Source organism: Cryptomeria japonica, chromosome 7, assembly GCF_030272615.1.
Source record: "Cryptomeria japonica chromosome 7, Sugi_1.0, whole genome shotgun sequence".
Taxonomy (NCBI): Eukaryota; Viridiplantae; Streptophyta; class Pinopsida; order Cupressales; family Cupressaceae; genus Cryptomeria; species Cryptomeria japonica.
In genome coordinates, this window is record NC_081411.1 from 731,760,028 (window position 1) to 731,783,219 (window position 23,192).

The following is a 23,192-nucleotide window of genomic DNA, read 5'->3' on the forward strand; positions in this document are numbered from 1 at the left end:
TCATAAGTGTTCCTATTGATCTCTTATTTTTCCCATCTGAAAGAAGCCCTAGTGTTCCTATTGATCTCTTTTGGCCTAAGAAATTTCAATCTCTTCCACAAAGGAGCGATGCTCTTTTCCAATCTTATCAAAAATGGAAGAAATTTATGATTTAATCCTTGAGTCAACCTAGATCCCCAACACTTGACATTCCCATCATTCTTGAAGATGAAATCCTTCCCCTAACGGATAGGACTAATCTTCCTCCTAAGGAAGATCCTCAATCTATTCCTATGGATGTGACTATGACTTCTCCTAAGAAGAACAACAACATTCCTCTTAAGGTTAGACTTGTACAACCTCCCCATGATGGACTTGATCTCCTTCCTACACCTAATATTCCTCCTTTATTTTATATGGAAAAATTCCACCCCCTTGCTCTTATAGAGAGAAGAGGTCCGCCTCTCCTCTTGTCCAACCTAAAATACCTCAACCTAAACCTTCAACTACCAAACAGGATACTGTTCCTCCTTTCATAAATATTCCTCCTCCCTCTCAGTCTTCCGCTAGGACTCGACCAAATCATTGTGCGACAGACCCCCGATGAAGGCATCGTGCTCTAGCTCATGAAGTTGCTCCCCAAACCATTCAATCTCCCAAGACTCCAACAGTTGATATGATTCCCTTTTCTCCTAAGCAATGTTTTGAAACTACATCTCCAAATCATAAGTTGCACAAAACATGTGATGGTTTAACTCCTATTCATGTCCAGACTCCTCTTTCTATAAATCTTGATGAAGAAATGAGTGAAAATGTTATTCATGATAGCAATACAACTCCTAATGCTTATGATAGTGACTATGAATATGTTGATGTGGACAAGCATTTATCAACTGAATTTTCACAAACCCTAATCCTAGCTCCTAGAATCGAACAAAGTGATGTACCGAATGAGCATTGTCATTGTTTGGATCTTGTGATAGCTCCATCTACTGTGCTCGATGTCATTCCTCTGGCATGTTTCTCATCTTCCTGAAATAGTGATCAGCAAGATCGGGAGGCGGATGTCATGCTAGATTAGCAATATTAGCACTGTAGATCTTCTCCCCCTCTCCTTTCTTTCTCTTTGTGACTATTCTTCTATGTGTATCCATGTTCTTCTATTTTTCCCTCAATGTCTACTTGAGGATGATATAAAGCATTGAGATCTCTTTTGGTCTCTCTCATGTTGACTCAAAAGACATCCTCTATTCTCTTTCTTCCAAGGTAGTGTCCTTTCCTTGGGGAATGACAATTATTATATGCACATATACATATATGATATACACGAGTTATCATACTATTAGAGTATTCGCGTATTTACTTGATTAATTAAACATTATTTGTTTAATTATTTAAGTTCCCTTTATCTCTTTTACACTTAGGCTAACTTTAGGTGCATATAATTAATTATTAATTAATTATTATGTGCAAACCTAGGTTTTCCCTTTTTAGGGTTTCTTGACCTATTAAAGGTTGAGTTCTTTCTTTTCATTGTATGAAGAAGGATTATTTTTGTCAATACATTTTGGAGATTATTGAGCTCTCATCTTTTGGAGCATATTTTTCTTGTGTATTCTTTCCTTCTATGATTTGATTCATTGCTTCTCCTTGTAACAGGTTTTTCAGCTTGCAGAGATTATTTGGGCTCTTGTGGTGTTGTATTTTCTCAACTCCTATATGGTATCAAAGCTTTAGATCTGCAGCTACCTGTTCTTGTTTTGAGAATTTTTGGCTTTGGAAGTAGATTTGGGGTTTCAGTAATTTTTTGTGTACCTAGGGTTTGACCTTTTTTTCTAAGCACTTTGGGCCTAAACGGACCTCACCATCGTGCTCAGAAGGCTCGAAAACCCCTATGGTCATATAAAATTTGACCTATTTTGGTTCCTGAGCCTCTGGGAGAATTTTTTTCTCAGATCCAGGGCGTACGACCCTGGCACGTAGATCGAGAAAACAAATCTGAATTTTTTTTTTTCCTTTTTGCAGCATGCAGGTCGATTTTTTGCTTTTTTTATTAAAAAAAATTTATTGAAAAAAAAGCAAAGAAAAAAAAAATAGGGTTTTTCAATTTTTTTTTTTTTTTTTGGGGGGGGCAATCCCACGATATGCAGGGTACCGTGGGGCCCCCTACCTTCATGCAAGCCTTGCAGGCCTGTACCACGCCACCTGTTCTTCTTTGGCACCCTGCGTTCTCCGGTGGCCCCCAGCTCCCCGACCGCCGCCCGACCTCTCGCCGCCTGCAGCCCCTGGCCTCTGCCTTCGTGCGGCCCCTAGCTCCCTGGCCGCCGCTCGCCCTGGCCTCCCCGCCATCGGCTTCCACTGCCCAGCCCACTTCGCCGCTTGGCCACCTGGCTCCACTTCGCCCAACCCCTAGGGAGGCTCCGCCCTACCATCGAGCCACCACCAGGCCACCACCGGAGTGCCACCAGAGTGCCGCTCCCTAGCCACCTCCGCCCAAACAAGCCACCAGATTCCTTTTTTTGGCTTTTTTCAGGGGGGTTTGGTTTTTCGGCTCTATCTTGGGCATACGGAGTCATTTTTTCGAAAATGAATAGGCATCAAAAAACTGGTTTCGAGGCCGACCTCATGGTGTTGGTAATTTTTTCCAATTTTTTTGTTTGACTGTGTTTTTTTCCAGTCAAAGTGAGGTCTAGTTTTTGCACTCTAGGAGCCATAGAATGAGCATCCGACCTCTGTTTTTTGAAAATTTTATATTTTTGAAAAGCCTATGCTGTGTACATTCCAGCCATCTGAGTTTTATTTTCAAATTCTGCTCCATGCATATTTTATTCAGTTGTTTGCTTTTCAGCACTTTGGTGGATATCGTGGTTGTTTTAGGGCCTGGGATCTCTTCTCTGAGTAGGGTGTCTCTATTTTGGTTCACGTTTCTTTTTTCCAGTCTTCTTATCATTGTAGCTTGTATTTATGCAAATGCACTGAGATAAAATGCCATCATGCATTGTTTACTTGGAATCTTGCATATTTTGTGTCTTGTTGTACATGCACTATTGATCAAGTGCCATGAGGGGGTTGATGTTTGCCTGTTGTTTGCCATCTTCCTTTGTCCAGTGAGTGTTCCTTCCATGACATTCGCCTCATGATGATGTGTCTCAACACCTTTGATGTTCTTGGTTCTTCGTCATGCAGTTTTTTTGGCTGTCCTTTTCAGTGTTCCTATCCCTCTCCCACTTCCGCATTATGGGGAGATTTATCCTGTTGGTTCTACTGCTTCCGTGGTTCGATTGATCAACTCTTCAGGCTTTGGTTTCTCATGCCATCTGTATCTTCGATTTCAATTTTTTTTGCTTTGTTTGCCTCCTGATTTGAGTAGTGTCATTTGAGGGCACTCTTGCAGATTACAGTCTTCTCTACCTGGTCATGTTCTAGTTCAGTGGATGTTCTTCAGATCAGTAGTTATTCTTCGACAGAGTTTGCAAGTTCTTCATGCTTCAGTGATATTCTTTTTCATCTCTTTTTAGAGTAGAGTTTTGTTCCCACGTGGTTTTCTCTATTTCTCTAGTTCGTAGAGATTTCATTGTATTTGGGTACCTGATCAGGCCTTGTTGCTGGGACCCATCTTTATTGCTTTCAGTAGCTGTTCTAGGTTTTAGCTTCTCCATAAGTCTAGCTTAAGGGGGGGTGTTAGAGTATTCAGGTATTTATTTGATTAATTAAACATTATTTGTTTACTTATTTAAGTTCCCTTTATCTCTTTTACACTTAAGCTAACTTTAGGTGCATATAATTAATTATTATGTGCAAACCTAGGTTTTCCCTTTTTAGGGTTTCTTGACCTATTAAAGGTTGAGTTCTTTCTTTTCATTGTATGAAGAAGGATTACTATTGACAATACATTTTGGAGATTATTGAGCTCTCATCTTTTGGTGTATATTTTTCCTATGTATTTTTTCCTTCTGTGATTTGCTTCATTACTTCTCCTTGTAACAGGTTTTTCAGCTTGCAGAGATTATTTGGGCTCCTGTGGTGTTGTATTTTTTCAACTCCTATACATACAACATACTGACCCCAAGAAAAGTGAAACTACCTCATGTTTTGTGTTCATTATCCTTGGGTTTATTCCTCGACTAGGGGCTAAATCCTTGCAATAACGTGCTCCCTCTCTTCTCTCTCTCTTGGGTGTATCCTACCTTAAAGCAATCACTCCCGATAAGGCATGCAATCACTTCATGATACTTAAAATTATTTAGTGAACTTGGCTTTTCTTCATAATTTTGGTATCTTTTTCATGTCTCATAGTGAGGGTAACCTTGCTAGTTGTAGTCATGGTTTTCCCTTCTTGATCTTCCCTTTTACTTTGTCAATCGATGTCGTAAGATCCTTAGACCACTGGGGGCTTGGTGCATCTTGCCTCTTTGACATGGTAGAAGTCTATCAATATTGTTTCCTTGTACTTTACCGACAGTATTGGCATACGCTTATACTCTCGCTAAAGTGGGGGCTAAATGTATTGTCATAAAATTATGACCCTTGCAATTTGCGACCATATTAGGGTCTTCATGTTGGCGATTTGAATCCCCAAGCTTGATCGGAGACATGAGACTTGCTCAACCTCTGGAAACTGCCTTGTTCTGCCCTCCACACTACCTGAACTTGCTTCCTATCCTAAGAACAGGGGCATGTCGCCCTTGTCCTTGCCCTATTTTGGGGGCCCCTGTGTCCTATCCTTGCATTGGACTTTGCATAAAGCAGGAAAAAATTTCCTTGTGTCGATCTGTGACAAAAAAATTAGTCAATTAACCCTAATTGAAGTATATAAGTCACATTTGTCCTCTCATTTGCATGAAGTTGGATGAGTGGGAAGTTTACATGAGTTCAAGCAAATCAAACATTCAAGCATTCCTTTCCAGCATTGAGCATTCTCAAGTTTCCCTTCAAGGCTAGGTGTTGCATTCAAGTCAAGGATTCAACCATTGAAGATGAGATCCTTTTCAACATTCATTTCCATACAAGAAACCATATCTACAACCTCTCTTGAGGTGAATTACATTTCAGTCTTTTAGTTACATTTACTTGCAAGTACTTTTCTTTCATCATTTGGTTAATTCCAAAACTAGGGTTTGACCTGAAGACAAACCCCCATTCCCAACCCCTTTTCCTATTTTTTCTCTGTGTAGGTTGTAGGTGCACAACTGTGTTTGCAGATTCAGACTCCATTTGCAGAGGCGGAAAAAGGCAGCTTCTCCCGATAACTTTTCCTCAAATTCGCAGGGTAGCTTCGTCTCAACATATTGTATCAAGATCCAAATGGACAACTTCATCTCATGCTTATATCTTGAGTTATAATCAGTTCTTTGCTACTTTTACACTTAGTCTTATAACACATAATTCAATCATCTTCCATTCTAAAAGAAGGGTTAGCTTGTCATTTCTATCTCATTATCAATTCATTTATTATTCAATCTCTTCCCTAAGAGATTGGACTTAGTGAATTTCCCCCTCTTTTAAATGTAATTTGGATAAAGTGTTTGAAGGGAAATCCACAGTGAAACTTTCATCTCTCCTCAGAGGGAAGAAAAACTTTCCTCTTGATCTCTCCATCATTCACCTTTTCCACCATGACAACCTTTTGACTCTAGCTTGAAAAGTGTGTATGAGGGATTTCAAATGAGTGAAAATGATTGACAAAACAGTGATAAAAAAAGATTGACTAAAAATGAAGCCCTAGGAGAGGTGACCTTAGAAGCTTTTTTGATCTTAAAGCACAAGTGCATTTTTTTATTTATTGATACTGACAGTTTTCAGTTTTATGAAACACTTGATGGCAATAACAATGCAAGAAAACTGAGAAGGGGGGGGGGTTGAATCAGTTTTCCCCAAACTTAACAAATTAACCTCAAATTTAGATCACATCAAGAACAACAATAAAAAAGATAAACACCACATCAACAACATACATAACACACACTTATCATTTTGTGTTATCAAACCATTTCAGACATGAGAAAAGGGTATTCCTACCCTACTATCTCTTCAAGTCCCTTTCAAGGTCTCTCAATAAAAACAGTAAGAATCCCTCGAATTCGATGCTCCATTGTAGGTTTTTGCTGCTCATTTATGAGGACTGTAAAACCCTTGCCATGCTGGAAAACAAGAGGTTATCCGCTTCTCCAGGGAAAGGCAAGAGAAAGCTGGAGGGAGGGGAACCCAGCAAGGAGGAGGCAACCTTTAGTAAAAAAAGTAAGAGTGCCTCTGGGATGGAAGCCCATGAAGAAAAGAATGATACAGAGGAAATTGGAAAAGATGGCAGTGAAATGGATACAGATGAGTTTGAGTGTGAGGACAGCTGGAAAGATGAGGATGTGGGTGCAAAGGATGAAGAAGGTGGGAATGAGTCCGACAATGATAGCCCAATCCACAGTGCTAGCCCTGGCAATGACAACAACCAACCTATGGTGGATGTGGACGACAAGGATAATGAGGAAAAAGATGTGAATTATAAGAGGGAGAAGAAAAGGAACCTGAGAAGGATATGGCTAAGGACAATTTAAGTGAGGATAAGGAAAGTGCTGAAAAAGGGTTATTCTTGGAAAAACTTAAAAAACTCATTGAAGCTAGATTGGATTATGACAGATGGACATATGAACTTTTGAAGAACCTGGAAAAAAATGGGAAACAGATGGATGAGAAAAGGAAAGATTATGACAGGGATCAGATACAATGGAAGCAGGACATGGAGGAGAAAGTTAAATCACTGGAAGAAGGGAATGTGGCAATGAAAAATTTGCTGGGCATTATCCCGAATATCCTATCTGCTGTCACTAAAAACCTCAAGGATATTTCTAAAGTCCTTGATAATTCTAGATCTCCTAAACTGGTGGTGGACCTCGACATGGATGAAGATACTATCGAGATTGGTAGTGGTGAAGCTACTCCAGGTGGAGTTGCAAAGAGGACCATGGCGAGTGTCAAGAAAGTTGCTGCTGCTTCTGCTAAGGATATCCCTAATCTTAGGGAAAATATCAAAGACCTGTATGGGATTAGCAATAACCTGGCTAATGCCTTGAAAAATATTAATTAGTTTCTTCTTTCGAGTCTGGCTGGTTTTCGCTGGTTTTTTGGGGCTTTTGCTAGTTTTCTCTGGTTTTTTGCTGGCTTTTCATTGGTTTGTTCCTTTCGGTTTCTTAATGCTATTATCTTTTAAGGTCCTATTGTAAAGGGTTTTGGGGCCCCTTCAAAACCTATTTTTACCTTAATAAAAAACACACATAACACACAAATTTTTGACGTGGAAAACCCGGTCAAGGGAAAAAACATGGTGGGATCCTACCCAAAATATGATGATAATCTGCAGTAGAATTTATAAATATTACAATGGGGAATGCACATGCATTCATGTACATTACTCAAAAATAACAAAGGGCTACAACCCTAGGAAGACTCACTGCCTTACAAAGATCGGACAACAATCCAGATTACATGAATTGAAAGAATAACATCTCCAAATGCTTGATCACAGTTTTGGTTAAGCACATATACTCAAAGTCTTCTATTCACACTTCTACGCACTCTTTCACACTTCTTTTCTTTTCTCCTCTGCTACTGAAGGATCAAAACAATATTCGCACACGTAGATTACCTTTTTCAAATGAGTATTACATGTATTTATACAATTCATCAACCTATATTTCAAAGTTGGTTCAACACATAAGACCCAATTACAAAATTTCATCACACGATAGATAAATCAATATATAGACCAATACAATGTTGGCAAGCACATGGCATGGACCCAAATGAAATCCTCGAACATGCAACATCACTGAATATGACACCAAGATCATCTGCAACACGCAAGAACCATTGTGTCGGTCAGAAAGATCATATAACACGAAGAATACCACCAGACCAATGAAATATTCAATAACACACACAATGAATAACACGAACCAACAAAATGCATAGAACACAATCGAAGAACATCAACAAGCAATGTGAATTCCTCCGCAACAACTGCAACAACTCAAATAACTAGAATCGTCATCATTTCATCACCGGAGCTCAAGAACACCAACAACAAACTGAAAGATACGCTTGTGAAGTTCCAAATCATGAACCACCTTAACTGAGGACACACATGAATATCTTGAACAGTCTCCAAAATCCACACAAAATAAAGAATCAATTCTAGAGCAATACAAATCTGAAATCACAACTATGTAATACAGAATCAATAAAAAAACCAATCATCACACCAGATTACATAACTCGATCAAATCAGCTTCCAGAACACTGAAACTCATACTCAATGAACTAGAGATAAGTATCTTAAAACCCATTAATCTGCACTAGCATATCTACAACCAAACCAAATCTTTGTAACACTAAAGCACAATAAACACAGGAATATGTTGACATCAATGACAACAACACATTCCAACAAACCTAATATCCAACAATCTCCCTCTTTGGCATTGATGGCAACATATGAATATGAAAAAAAAATCAATGCAAAGAAATAAATCAATTCCAGCAATCTCTCCCTGAGATCATGCACACATAGCTCTCTATCTTAGATAGATAAGACAATTTTTCACATGCATCTCTCCCCCTTTGACATCAATGCTAAAGGCATATACAAATCATTATTATCTCCCTCTTAGAACAAACTTACAAATCTGAACAACTGAATCAAACACTGACTACTCCCCCTGAGTAGCAGCACCCACTCATCAATCCAGATATCAGGATAAGACTATGAAGTCCACTAGATTGACCCATCTCAATGCATCTAGTTCACACGAGGAGGCACAATCACCCCTAACTTCTCTCTTAAATATACAAATGTATATGCAGGCAAAGGTTTCATGAAAATATATGCAATTTGTTCCTTTGTAGATACATACTCCAATTTGACCTCTTTCTCAATCACCTTCTCTCTTAAGAAATGAAATTTGATTGATATATGTTGTCTTAGAATGCAACACCGAATTCTTAGAAATATTGATAGCAATTGAACTGTTGCAATATATAACAGTAGGCTCATTATAAACAACTCTAATATCTTTCAACATCTACTTCATCCAAATTACTTGAGTACAATTGCTAGCAGCAGCAATGTATTCAGCTTCTACAGTAGATAAAGAAATAGCATCTTGCTTCTTACTTGCCCAAGAAATCAACTTCTTCCCCAAAAAGAAGCTCCATGGGTAGTACTCTTCTGGTCATCAACATCACGTGCCCAATCAACATCTATATAAAGACTCAAAATGAAATCATCATTCTTTGGATACCACAAACCATAATCAATTGTTCTCTTCAAATATCTGAATATCCTCTTCATAGTAGTAACATGACTTTCCTTAGGATCAACCTAAAATATTGCAACAAGACATATAACATTCATAATGTCAGGTCTAGTCTGAGTCAGATATAGTAGTCCACCAGTCATAGATCTATATAGGGTCTGGTTAGCCTTCAGAGATCCGTTATCTTTTGTCATCTTGCATCCAACTACCATAGGAGTTCCAACAGGTTTGGAATCATCTAACCCAAACTTCTTCAGTAATTCTTTCACATACTTTGATTGAGATATGAAAATGTCTTTGTTAGTTTGTGAAATTTGCAATCCCAATAAGAATTTCATCTCTCCTATCATAGACATCTCAAAATCTTTTTGCATATCATCAACAAATTTCTTATTTAAATCATCATCTCCTCCAAAAATAATGTCATCAACAAAGATTTCAATAATCAAAATATTATCATTATCAATCTTGAAGCATAAGTTACTCTCAATAGTACCTTTACAGAATCTCAACTTCATCAAATACATGTCCAATCTAGCGTACCAACCTCTAGGGGCTTGTTTAAGTCCATACAATACTTTCTTCAATCTGCATACCATGTCTTCTTTATTTGTCAATGAAAATCTATTTGGTTGCTCAATGTAGACTTCCCCTTCCAATTCACCATTCAAAAAGGCTGACTTCACATCCATTTGATATACCTTGAATTTCTTATCAGCAGCATATGAAAGAAATAATCTAACAACTTCAATTCTAGCTACCAGAGCAAAAGTCTCCTCAAAACCAATACCTTCCATTTTTTGAATATCCCTTTCATACCATTCTTGCTTTGTTTATAACAATTTATCCATCTTCATTCAATTTATTTTGAAACACCCATTTAGTACCAATTACATTCTCATCTTTAGGTCTCAGACCAAGTTCCCATGTATTATTTTTCTCAATTTGATTTAACTCTTCTTCTATGACTTTTACCCAATTTTCATCTTTACAAGCTTCAACAACATCTTTAGGCTCAATTTTGGAAATCAAACATGTCTCTTCATCAACAATTCTTCTCCTAGTCATCACAACTTTATTTTCATCACCAATAATCTGATTCTCTAAATGATTTAATATTACATACATGGGGTCTTCAATTTGTTTTGATTTTTAGTCTCTTGAACTTCTTCACCACCAACAACATCTGGATTTACTGACTCTTCCAAATCACTTTGTTTCATTCTTGGAGTCTGCACTTGCTTTGAAGTAGAACCCCAATCATTAGATTCATATCCACATGTTCTGATTTGTTTCTCAGGACTCTCATCAACCTTCACATTCACACTTTCCACTATTTTTCTCAGTCTTTTGTTGTAACACTGGTAGGCCTTGCTCTTAGTAGAATATCCCAAAAAGATTCTTTCATCACATCTTGCATCAAATTTTCCTATAACCTCATCTCTTTTGATATAACATTTGCTTCCAAAGATTCTAAAATATCTAATTGTAGGAACATGACCAAACCATAACTCATAAGAAGTCTTACCAGAATCACCTTTTATATGCACCTGGTTGAATTTGTACACAACAATGCTAACAACTTCTCTCCAATATGCAGAACATTTCCTTCAATCATCATAGCAACATCCAAAACAGTTATGTTCTTCCTTTCAACAACTCCATTCTGTTGAGGCATTCATGGAGCAAACAACTGTCTCTAGATTCCATGCTCTTCACAAAAGGAATTAAACTCACCAGAAGTGAATTATCCTCCTCTATCAAATCTTAGATACTTCAGCTTCAATCATGTCTATGTGTCCACTCTACCTTTGAATATTTTGAATGTCTCCAGTGCTTCATATTTCTCCCTTAAAAAAGTGACCCACATCATTCTGAAATAGTCATCAATCAACAACATAAAGTATTTGTCGCCCTACAAGCTTCTCACCCTAGAAGATCCACATAAATCAGTATGCACAAGATCTAATAACCCATTATATGTATATAGTTTGCTCTTGAATGAACTTTTTGTTTGCTTTCCCAATTGACATTCTTTACACACCAGATTAGTAGGCTTCACTATCTTAGGTAAATCTCTAACATCTTGGGTATAACTTATCTTAATCATGTAGTCAAAGTTAACATGACACATTCTTGTATGCCAGAACCAACTTTCATCAATTTGAGCAATTAAACAACTTTTCTCACTGACATTCAAATGAAAGATATTACCTTTAGTTTTAGTTCTTGATGCAATTTCTATATCAGAGCTATTTAAGATCTTACATTTCCCATTCTTGAATTGTAAATCATATCCTTTATCAACCATCTATCCAACACTCAGAAGATTATGCTTCAAACCTTCAACATATAAAACAACATCAGTATTATGCTTACCATCAAGATAAATACAACTTTTACCACGAATTACATAAGCTTTGTTGTCTCCAAATTTTACTATACCGTCATCATACTTCTCCATATTCACAAATTTACCTTTACCACCTGTCATGTAATGTGAACAACCACTTTCAATCATCCATTCATCTTTCTCTTCAACCTTAGTAGCCAAGGCTTTCTCTTTAATAATGCAACTTTTAGAATCAATAGGTACCAGATCATCTTCCTTGATAGCAATGAACTCAAATTCATCTTCTGAATTCCCTTTCTCAGACTCATCATCTGTCACACCTTCATCAATGACATAATAACATTTCTTCTGATATCTATACTTGCGATTAGGATTGTAATGCTTATCATATGTTTGACACTCTTTCTTCTCTTTCAAGACACTTAGAAGCAAAATGTCTTATCTTATTGCATGAAAAACATTTCAAAGGTAACTTCCCTTCATACTTACTGGCCCCCTTAGGCAATCTTATGGTAATAAGTGCTTCAATCTCTTCCAATTATCTTTCATGTTCTTCCATCTCTCTCATTTCCTTTTCATATCTAGAAACCGTAATTGAATTCTCTCTCGGATCATACTTTTGCTTCCCGAATACAATAGTTTTAAATGTAGTCTCAACTTTGCCTTGTGATTTACCAAGTTCGCTCAATTCAAAAGCAGCAATAGCATCAACTTTGTGTTTATAAGCAAGAGGCAAGGATCTCAACCCTTTAGTTACAATCTCATCTTCTTCAAGGACTCCATCGACACATCTGATATGGGTGGGTGCAAGAAGTTGGGTCCCAATTCCGTGGAAGTCTGCGAGCAAAAAACTTTGTTGCTAGAAACAAGTGCCCTCTTTTTAAGAAACAGACCCCCGTTTAGCTTTGGGCCCCTGACCCATAAAAATAAAATGGGTGCACGTTTTGAAAAATGGGTGCCCGTTTAAGATCAGACCACCACAGAGAAACAAGTGCACAATTTTCAGAAATGGGCACCCGTTTCTCAAAATGGGTACACGTTTCCCGTTTCTAAAAATGTGTACACATTTCTAAAAACAGGCACACATTTCTTAAAATTCTACAAATTTCAAAACGTGTGCTCGTTTTTTGAATTTTAAATAATGGGTGCCCGTTTCATAAAACATGGACCAGGAAACACACCTATGCCTCGGTTTTGGTTTCGGGTTAGGCTTGGTGGGACCAAGCCTATGCTTGGAACTCCAAAAAATGGCTAAGGCACTGGAATACTAGATTTATGCCTTGCCGTTATTTTTTGAAGGTCTTCCTGATCGTATTTTTTGATGACACAAAACCCCATTAGAGTTCTCACTGTCCTGATTTAAAAAATCTAAATTTCATAGTGATATGATTACTTTTACTATTTTTGCATTATTTATTAATCAAAAGTGTTATCTAAATGTAAAATAGTGAGGTTCAGTAAAACTTTAATAACTTTTTTGTTTTTAGGTTTTTTGGAAAATAAATTATATGACATCAATCTACATACAATTCTTTTGAAAACTAAAAAAAATTAAAAATAGGAAATTTTCATCAAATTATGGTGGTCATACACCAAATGTTTTGAAAATGTACTTTATAGTCAATTAAAAATTAATTCAAAAAATATATATTCAATTAAAAAAAATAAAATAAAAATATTCTCATCAATATTTGGTGTCTTAGGTATCTTTTCCCTGAACAATTTGCAAAATTTCATTTACCTACATCAAAATATGGTAGTCGTACACATGTGTGGTATGGTCCTGAAACATGCATTTTGAAAAAGTGGTTTTTAAACATGCCTACTAAAAAGAAATTTCTACCATGTGGGTATTGAAATAAATTACATATTTGAAAATTAGACTCCGAGCACTATATTTTCTATTATTGAAGTTTTTTCAGATTCAATATCTAAGTGCCTCAAATTTTGACATCAATTGAAAGAAAATTTGAAAAATAAGGAAAACACTTCCACTTTTTGCCCAAAAGTGGGACTCAACTTCTTGCAGCCACCCATATTCAGTACAAGATCATTCACTTTAGCCATAAAGGATGAAATATTCTCATCTTCTCCCATTCTCAACAACTCATACTTTCCTTTCAAGCTCTGTAATTTAGTAACTTTCACATGTTTATCTCCTTCATATAGGGTTTCTAACTTCTTCCAAATCTCATGAGCAATTTGTAATCCCATCACATTAGTCATCTCTGCATCAGTTAGGGCACTTAGCTCTTATATTATGTTCAATATCCTTGATCTCAATTGTAGTAACATGACCATTCTGAGGAACATTGTAGGCATTCTTTGTGATCCAATAATCTTCTCCAAGCCATTTCAAGTGACATTCCATCTGGTCCTTCCATATAGTATAATTAGTTCCGTCAAATCTCAAACTCTCCTTTTTAAAAATAATAGTTGGCATCCCGGATCTCCTCATGCGATTAAGTTTCTTCCAGAGAATCTAGCTTTGATACCAATTGATGACAACAACAATGTAAGAAAACTAAGGGGGGGTTGAATCAGTTTTTCCCAAACTTAAACAAATTAACCTCAACTTCAAATCAGATCAAGAACAACAATAACAAAGATAAACACGACATCAACAACACATATAACACACAAATTTTTGTCTTGGAAAACCCAATCAAGGGAAAAACCATGGTGGGATCCTACCCACAATATGATGATACTATACATTAGTATGTGTAAATATTACAATGGGAAATGCATATTCATTCAAGCACACTGCCTAGAGCTCACTTATTAAAAACAACAAAGGGCTACAACTCTAGGAAGGCTCACTGCCTTCAAAGATCAGACAACAATCCAGATTACATGAAGTAAAAGAATAACATCTCCAAATGCCTGATCACAGTTACAGTTAACCACATATATTCAAAGCCTTCTCTTCACACTTCTGCACACTCTTTCACACTTCTTCGCTTTTATCTTCTACTACTGAAGGATCAAAACAATGTTCGCACACGCACATTGCCTTTTTCAAATAAATATTACATGTATTTATACGATTTGTCAGCCTATATTTCAAGGTCAACTCAACACATAAGACCTAATTACAAAATTACATCACACGATACATAAATCAATATGTGAACTAAAATAATGTTGGCAAAGACATAACATGGACCCAAATCAAATCCTTGAACACGCAACACCACCAAATATCACTTCAAGATCATCTGAAACACAATACATAAATCAATATGTGGACTAATACAATGTCGGCAAGGACATAACATGGACCCAAATCAAATCCTCGAACACACAACACCACCAAATATCACGCCAAGATCATCCGTAACACACAAGAACCATCGGGTTGGCCAGAAAGGTCGTATAACATGAAAAATACCATCAAACTAATAAAATCTTCAATATTGCGCACAATGAACAATGTGAACTAGCAAAACGCATAGAAGACAATCAAATAACATCAATAAACAACGTGAATTACTCTGTAACAACTAAAATAACTAGAATCATCATCATTTCATCACCAGAGCTCAAGAACACCAACATCAAATTGAAAGATACGCTTGTGAAGTTCCAAATCATGAACCACCTAAACTGAGGACACACGTGAATGTCTTATACACTCTTTGAAATCTGCACAACATAAAGAATCAATTTTGGAGCAATACAAACCTAAAATCATAATTCTACAATACAAAATCAATGGAAAAACCAATCATCACATCAGATTACATAACTCGATCAAATCACCTTCTAGAACACTTAAACTCATATTGAATCAACTAGAGATAGTATCTCAAAATCCATTAATTTGCAACCAAACCAACTCTCTGCAACACCGAAGCATAAGGAACATATGAATATGTTGACATCAATGACAACAACACATTCCAACAACTCTAATATCTAACGTCAGAGATGCGAATTTGATGAATTTGCAAAATGTTGTCCAAGTTTTCCAATTGTTGAGTGTGACCAAATCTTAATATTGAATGTCTTGTGGCAAGAAAACACAACAAATAATGAAGACACAATGTTTGAAGGTGTTTTTATCAAATTTTGATTGAATTGTGTGTCCAATAGGTCGAATCAACCCAATTTCCATGGGTCTAGCACAATTGAAGACACATCAAACATTTTTTTAACCTAAGGTCAATGTTCTCATGGTGGTAACTTCAACCCACAACTTGGAATCTCCGTCGACTCAAGTGTAGGGACACTTTGATGGGTGTATTCACTAATTTTGCCTTTTTCATGAGTGGACAACTAGGGGCCTCTAGGACTGGAAGGATGACCCTATCACCCTCTCCCCGAAAAGCTACATGTAGCTTATGCTTAGCCAAGGATTTTTTTCTCATCTCACGAGAGTTTTATGGTGAGTATCTTGGGGGGGAAACCAGCTATCCCCTTACACTAAAATTATCGCGATGTTAAATAAAAAAGGGTGGGCGACTACTCTAAAGGTGTCTAATTATATTTAGGCCATCTGGTGGTTATACATGCAACATTTCACTCAAATTAATGAGGACTCCCAACCCTTGTAGGTTTTACTCACCGCTATGGGTACATGAGGAGACAAACGTCGATACAACACATCGACACCAGGTGATAAAAGACTTTCATCTAAAACCATAATCTTTTACATAGCGGATCAAAATAAAATACCGCTTGGGTTGTTCCATCTCACAGGATGGGAGGCAGGCCCTCTAAAAGATAACAATTTTTCTTACACCCAAGGTCCAATGGAAGGCAAGGGGAGAGGATACTTTTGTTATCACCTTTAGGGTTCTAATCTAAATACAAGCATACCAAATGCACAAGACACTTCAAGCAAGGTTAATTATGTTAGATAGTTCAATAACCAAAAGACAACTGAGAGGGGGGTGAATCAGTTGTCATAGATTATCAACATTATTAGCAATTTAAAAATTTAATATCGAAACCCAAAATATTAATACCAGAATAGCAGTTAAACCAATTAAGCATAATCAATAATCACATAATAAAAACCATCCACATGACACCAAGATTTATACGTGGAAAACCCAATAAAAGGAAAAACCACGGTGGGAAGCATACCCACAGTCAGATAATACTTATGTAATAAGTATGTGAATTACAATTGAGGGGCATGCACTTGCAAAAAGACCAACAGCCTAGAGCGCACTGTTCATCACAAAAGGAGCCTCACTGACTACATAGAAATCTAAATTACAATCCAGAGAAGTGTTGAACTGCAAAAGATAACATCTCCTATGCCTGAGTACAGTTTCAGTTAAGCTCAAAACCAGGGGACTAAATCCTCTTACATAGACCCAATTCAATCTCCAATGATCGACCAAATCCTCTTTTTGAATGATATTACATTATTCGCACATTACATTACTTGACCATGACCTTTTTTTTTTAACAATGATGATCTACAATGAGATCTTACATCTATATATACAAACCTTCGACCGTAAACAATTAGCTAGGTCGGCTACTAGATAATAAATCAATTACATAATTACAAACCATGTCGACCTGAGACCAAACAAATAATATCCAACACATAAGAGATCCTAGAAATACATTGAGAGGTCCAATCCATACGTTACATTAAAGTCGGTCCATAACCTAGATCAATCAGAACCCAGTATAGATCCACATGTTACAACAATGATCTCCATCCGCCAAGTCTCGAACATGATCAACAACAACATTCTAAAACTCCACCAAAAGCTGCACCAACACCACTTATGCAATTCAACAAAGCTATTCATCAAAAGCTCTATCGGTGAAATCCTCACCGGAACCAGAAACTAAGCTTCCAAGCAAACAGGATAGCATCCGATCACCAGACCAAAACCAACTTATTGAATATGTGCATGATCATCATGAACATGCCAATTCCATCACCAAACTATACCAGAGCCTATCAGATTATATCAAATCCAAATCAACCAGAAACCACTCAACCTACTGGGACCAGAAGGGTGTCGGTAAAACATCCAAACTGCTAGTGTTGGAATCAATGATAAAACATCACATAATCAATTCCACCTAATGACCAACAATCTCCCCCTTTGGCATTGATGACAACACTAGATGTGAAAAACATCTAAGTACCAAGAAATGCCAAACAAGTCTCCCCCAATGGAAAATAACCAACAATCTCCCACATACAACTCTGAATGTCAATATATATCCCCTTTAGTTTTGTTATTCATATCTTTCCCTTTGACTTTTTTTTTCTTTTTTTTCTATCTTTTTTACATCAATATCTCTCCCCCTTTGACATCAATGCCAGAAATTTGACAAAAAATATTAAAGCAAAAACATAAACCACTGAATCACAAAGCTGAGTACTCCCCCTGAGCAGTAGCATCCCACATCGGTGTCAGAATGAATAGTATCTCTGATAATGCATGCTAGACTGATGCCAAATCATATCAATCAAGTCTCTACCGGAGGGGCAAAAACTTCCAATTTGTCTTGTAGGTACTCAAATGATTCCTTGGGCAAAAGTTTAGTGAAAATATCTACAATCTGCTCTTTAGTGTTGACATAAACCAGTCTAACTTCATTTGCTTCCACCTTTTCCTTCAAAAAGTTATACTTGATAGATACGTGCTTTGTTTTAGAATGAAATACCAGATTATTTGATATATAAATAGTAGCAGAGTTATCACAGTGAATAACTACCAGTGCATCATAATCCACCTTTATATCCTTCAACATTTGCTTCATCCATAAAACTTGTGTACAATTAGTAGCAACAACAATATACTCAACTTTAGCAGTAGATAAAGAAGTAGATGACTATTTCTTGTTGATCCATGAAACCAACTTCTTTTCAAGAAAGAAAGCTCCACCGAAAGTACTTTGTCAGCATCTGTATATGTACATAAAGTAAAGTTATCATCCTTAGGGCACCACAAGCCAAATTCTAATGTACCTTGCAAGTATCTACAAATCCTTTTCATCGCAATCTCATGATTCTCTCTATGATCACTCTGAAATATTGAAACAATACAAACAACATTCATAATGTCAAGCCTAGTCCAAGTCAAATAAAACAGACCTGCAATCATAGATTTGTATCTTGTAGGATTTATCGGTGCAGAAACATATTTTCTTGTCAATTTCTCACTTGTAACCATAGGAGTATTTACCGATTTAGAATCTCCCATACCAAATTTCTTCAACAATTCCTTAGCATATTTAGTTTGATAGATGAAAATACCTTTGTCAGTTTGAGCAATCTACAAACCTAAGAAGTTTTTTATCTCACCAATCATAGACATTTCAAATTCTTTCTCCATATTCTTAAAAAATTCTTATTACATACAAAATATTTAAAAGGTGCTTTTCCTTCATACTTACTTCCTATCGGTCCTTTAGATACTCTTCTAGCAAATAGTGCTTCAAGTTACTCAAACTCATCATCTTCTCTCTTCATATCTTCCAATTCCTTTGCATACAAAGCTTTCCAGTCTTCCTTACCAGTTGGAGATGTAGATGCATGAAAAACAGGTTCAAACTTCAGAGCTCTAGAAGGTCCAAATTCTTCAAGCTCAAAAGCAAATAGTTTCCCAACCAAAGTATCTCTATTGACAGATGTATTAGCCATTATTCTCAACTCATTAATAGAAGTAGCCTTCATTTTGTAAACCAGTGGTAGGGCTCTAAAGACTTTAGAAACAATTTCATCTTCACTCAGAGTTCCACCACAACATTGAATTCCCATAACAATCCCATTTACCCTTTCTATGAATGCAGTAATCCTTTCATCTTCTTCCATCTTCAGGTTTTCATACAGATAACCATCAAGTTTAACAATCTTCACTGTAGGGTCACCTTCATTAAGAGTCTCCAACTTATCCCATATAACCTTTCTAGATGATTTATTGGTTAATCCCATTATTTGCTTATCAGAAAGTGCATACAAGAGGGCTTCTCTTTCTCTACAATCGTTCTCAAGCTCCTTGTCTAGGTTTGCCGGAGGAGGATTGCCAGATCTCAGATTATAAGGTGTAACACCATTCTGTGTAATCTCCCAAATCTCCTTGCCAAGACATCTCAGATGAGTCTCCATCTGAATCTTCCATACTGTGTAATTTAATCCATCAAGCTTCGGAATATCCATCTGAAAGATAGCTCCAGAAGAACTGGATGAACTTGCACTGTTAGTCACCATAGGATCTTCCTCAAGCGGTTAAACTTTCTGCAGAGAGGAGTAAAGCTCTGATACTAATTGTTAGATAGTTCAATAACCAAAAAATAATTGAGAGGGGGGGTGAATCAGTTGTCATAGATTACCAAAACTATTAGCAATTTAAAACTTTAATATCAGAACCAAAAATATTAATACCGGAATAACAGTTAAACTAATTAAGCATAAACAATAATCACAGAATAAAAACCATCTACATGACACCGAGATTTATACGTGAAAAACCTGGTAAAGGGAAAAACCATGGTGGGAAGCCTACCCACAGTCAAATAATACTTCTGTAGTAAGTATGTGAATTACAATTAAGGGGCCTGCACTTGCAGGAAGGCCAACATCCTAGAGTGCACTGCTCATCACAAAAGGAGCTTCACTAACTACATAGAAATCCAGATTACAATCCAGAGAAGTGTTGAACTGCAAAAGATAGCATCTCTTATGCCTGAGTACAATTTTGGTTAAGCTCAATAGTGGAGGACTAAATCCTTTTACATAGACCCAATTTGATCTCCAATGATCGACCAAATCCTTTGTTTGAATGATATTATATTATTCACATATTACATTCCTTGACCATGACTTTTTTTTTTAACCATGATGATCTACAATGAGATCTTACATCTATATATACAAACCCTCGACCGTAAACAATTAGGTTGACTACTAGATACTAAATCAATTACATAATTACAAACCATGTCGACCTTAGACCAAACAAATAATATCCAACACATAAGATATCCCATAAATATATCGAGAGGTCCAATCCACGCGTTACATTAAAGTCTATCCATAACCTAGATCAACCGGGACCCAGTATAGGTCCACACGTTACAACAATGATCTCCATCCGCTAAGTCTCGAACATGATTACCAGCAACAACCTAAAACTACATCACAAGCTGCACCAACACCATTTATGCAATTCAACAAAGATCTTCATCAAAAGCTCTATCGATGAAACCCTCGTCGGAATTAAAAACTAAGCTTCCAAGCGAACATCATAGCATCTGATCACTAGAGAAAAACTAACTTACTGAATATGAGCATGAGTATCATGAACAAACCAATTCCATCACCAAACTATACTAGAGCCTACCGGATCATGTTAGATCCAAATCAACTAGAAACCACTCAATCTTGTGGGACCAGAAGGGTGTCGATAAAGCATCAAAACTGCTAGTGTTGGCATTAATGACAAAACATCAATGCAACACAATCAATTCCACCAAATGGCCAACAAATTAACCATCAACAAACAAAGAAAAAGATTAATGAAAATGTGTGAGCCTAATTAGACTAGGAATTGAAATGCGAAGACACACGCTAAGATTACCCCTGCAACAAATGATAAGTAGTTTTTGATAAATTACCCCCACTTAGAAGCACACTGCCTTCGACAAAATGATTTTTTTAGAAGCTTCAATTTTAAAAGAATCTTAAAAAAAAACACAACAAAAATATACAAAATGAAAAACTATTAGGACCTAAAACGCAAAAAAATGTTAGGATAAAAAAAACACAAAAAGCCTTTTGCAGACGTGACATAAAATAAAAATGCAACAAAAATCTGCAAAATAGAAAACTATTAGCATCAAAAGTGCATAAAACCTTATGCAGACGCAACAAAAAATAAAAACACAAAAGAAATCTACAAAACAAAAAACTATTAGGATCAAAAGTGCAAAAAACCTTTTGCAGATGCGACAAAAAATAAAAACACAAATGAAATCTGCAAAACAAAAAACTGTTAGGATCAAAAGCGAAGAAAACCTTATGCGGATGTGACGAAAATAAAAAAAATCTGAAATTTGCAAAATAAAAAATTGTTAGAATTAAAAGTGCAAAAAACATTCTATGGACGCAACAAAAAATAAAAACACAAAAGAAATATACAAAACAAAAAACTATCAGGATCAAAAGTGCAGAAAACCTTCTATGGATGCGATGGAAAATAAAAATGCAACTGAAATCTACACAATAGAAAATTGTTAGGATTTAAAGCGTAGAAAACTTTCTACAGGTGCGACAGAAAATTAAAAAATGCAATAGAAAGCTATTAGGATCACAAGCGCATAAAACCTTTGGCGGATGCGATGAAAAATAAAACATGCAACCGAAATTTACAAAATGAAAAACTGTTAGAATCAAAAGCATAGAAAACCTTCTTGAGATGCGACAAAAAATAAAAATGTAAAAGAAATTTGCAAACCAAAAAACTGTTAGGATAAAAAGTGTAAAAAACCTTATGCGGATGCGATGGAAGATAAAAACGCAACAAAAATCTGCAAAATAGAAAACTGTTAAGATCAAAAGTGCATAAAACTTTCTGTAGATGCGATAGAAAATAAAAATGCAAAAAAATCTGTAAAACAGAAAACTGTTAGGATCAAAAGCGTAGAACGCCTTCCGTAGATGTGATGAAAAATAAAAACGCAAAGGAAATCTGTATAGCAGAAAACTGTTAGATTAAAAAAAACATAAAAACTTTCTGCAGATGCGACAAAAATTGTTAGGATCAAAAGCGCATAAAACCTTCTACAGTTGCGATAGAAAATAAAAAAACAAAAGAAATATGTGAAACAAAAAACTGTTAGGATCAAAAACGTAGAACACCTTCTGTAGATGTGATAAAAAATAAAAACGCAAAGGTGATGAAAAATAAAAACGCAAAGGAAATCTGCAAAGCAGAAAATTGTTAGAATAAAAAAAACACAAAAACTTTCTGCGGATGCGATAAAAGCTGTTAGGATCAAAAGTGCATAAAACCTTCTGAAGATGCGATAGAAAATAAAAATGCAAAAAAAATCTATAAAACATAAGTTGTTAGGATCAAAAGCGTAGAACACATTTTGCAGATGTGATAAAAAATTAAAACGCAAAAGAACCTTGTAAAGCAGAAAACTGTTAGAATAAAAAAAATCTGCCAAATAAAAAACTGTTAGGATCAAAAGCGCATAAACCTTCTGCAGATGCGATAGAAAATAAAAATGCAAAAGAAATTTGTAAAAAAAAACTGTTAAGATTAAAAACGTAGAACACCTTCTGTAGATGTGATGAAAAATAAAAATACAAAGGAAATCTGCAAAGTAGAAAACTGTCAGAATAAAAAAAATACAAAAACTTTGTGCGGATGCAACAAAAATTGATAGGATCAAAAGCGCATAAAACCTTTTGCAGATGCGATAGAAAATAAAAACGCAAAAGAAATCTATAAAACATAAAACTGTTAGGATCAAAAGCATTGAATGCCTTTTGTAGATCTGATGAAAAATAGAAACGCAAAGGAAATCTGCATAGCAGAAAACATAAAAACTTTTTGCGG

The 23,192-nt window shown here is 36.1% G+C and overlaps 1 long non-coding RNA gene across 1 annotated transcript in view; it reads right to left on the reverse strand.

The window, feature by feature from the left end:
• Positions 1 to 7,434: 7,434 nt before the first annotated feature.
• Positions 7,435 to 23,192, reverse strand: part of LOC131074600 (uncharacterized) — a 30,034-nt gene continuing 14,276 nt past the window's right edge. The window contains exon 4 of the long non-coding RNA XR_009113080.2: positions 7,435 to 7,820. This is a non-coding gene — a long non-coding RNA (uncharacterized LOC131074600). The remainder of the gene's footprint in view (positions 7,821 to 23,192) is intronic.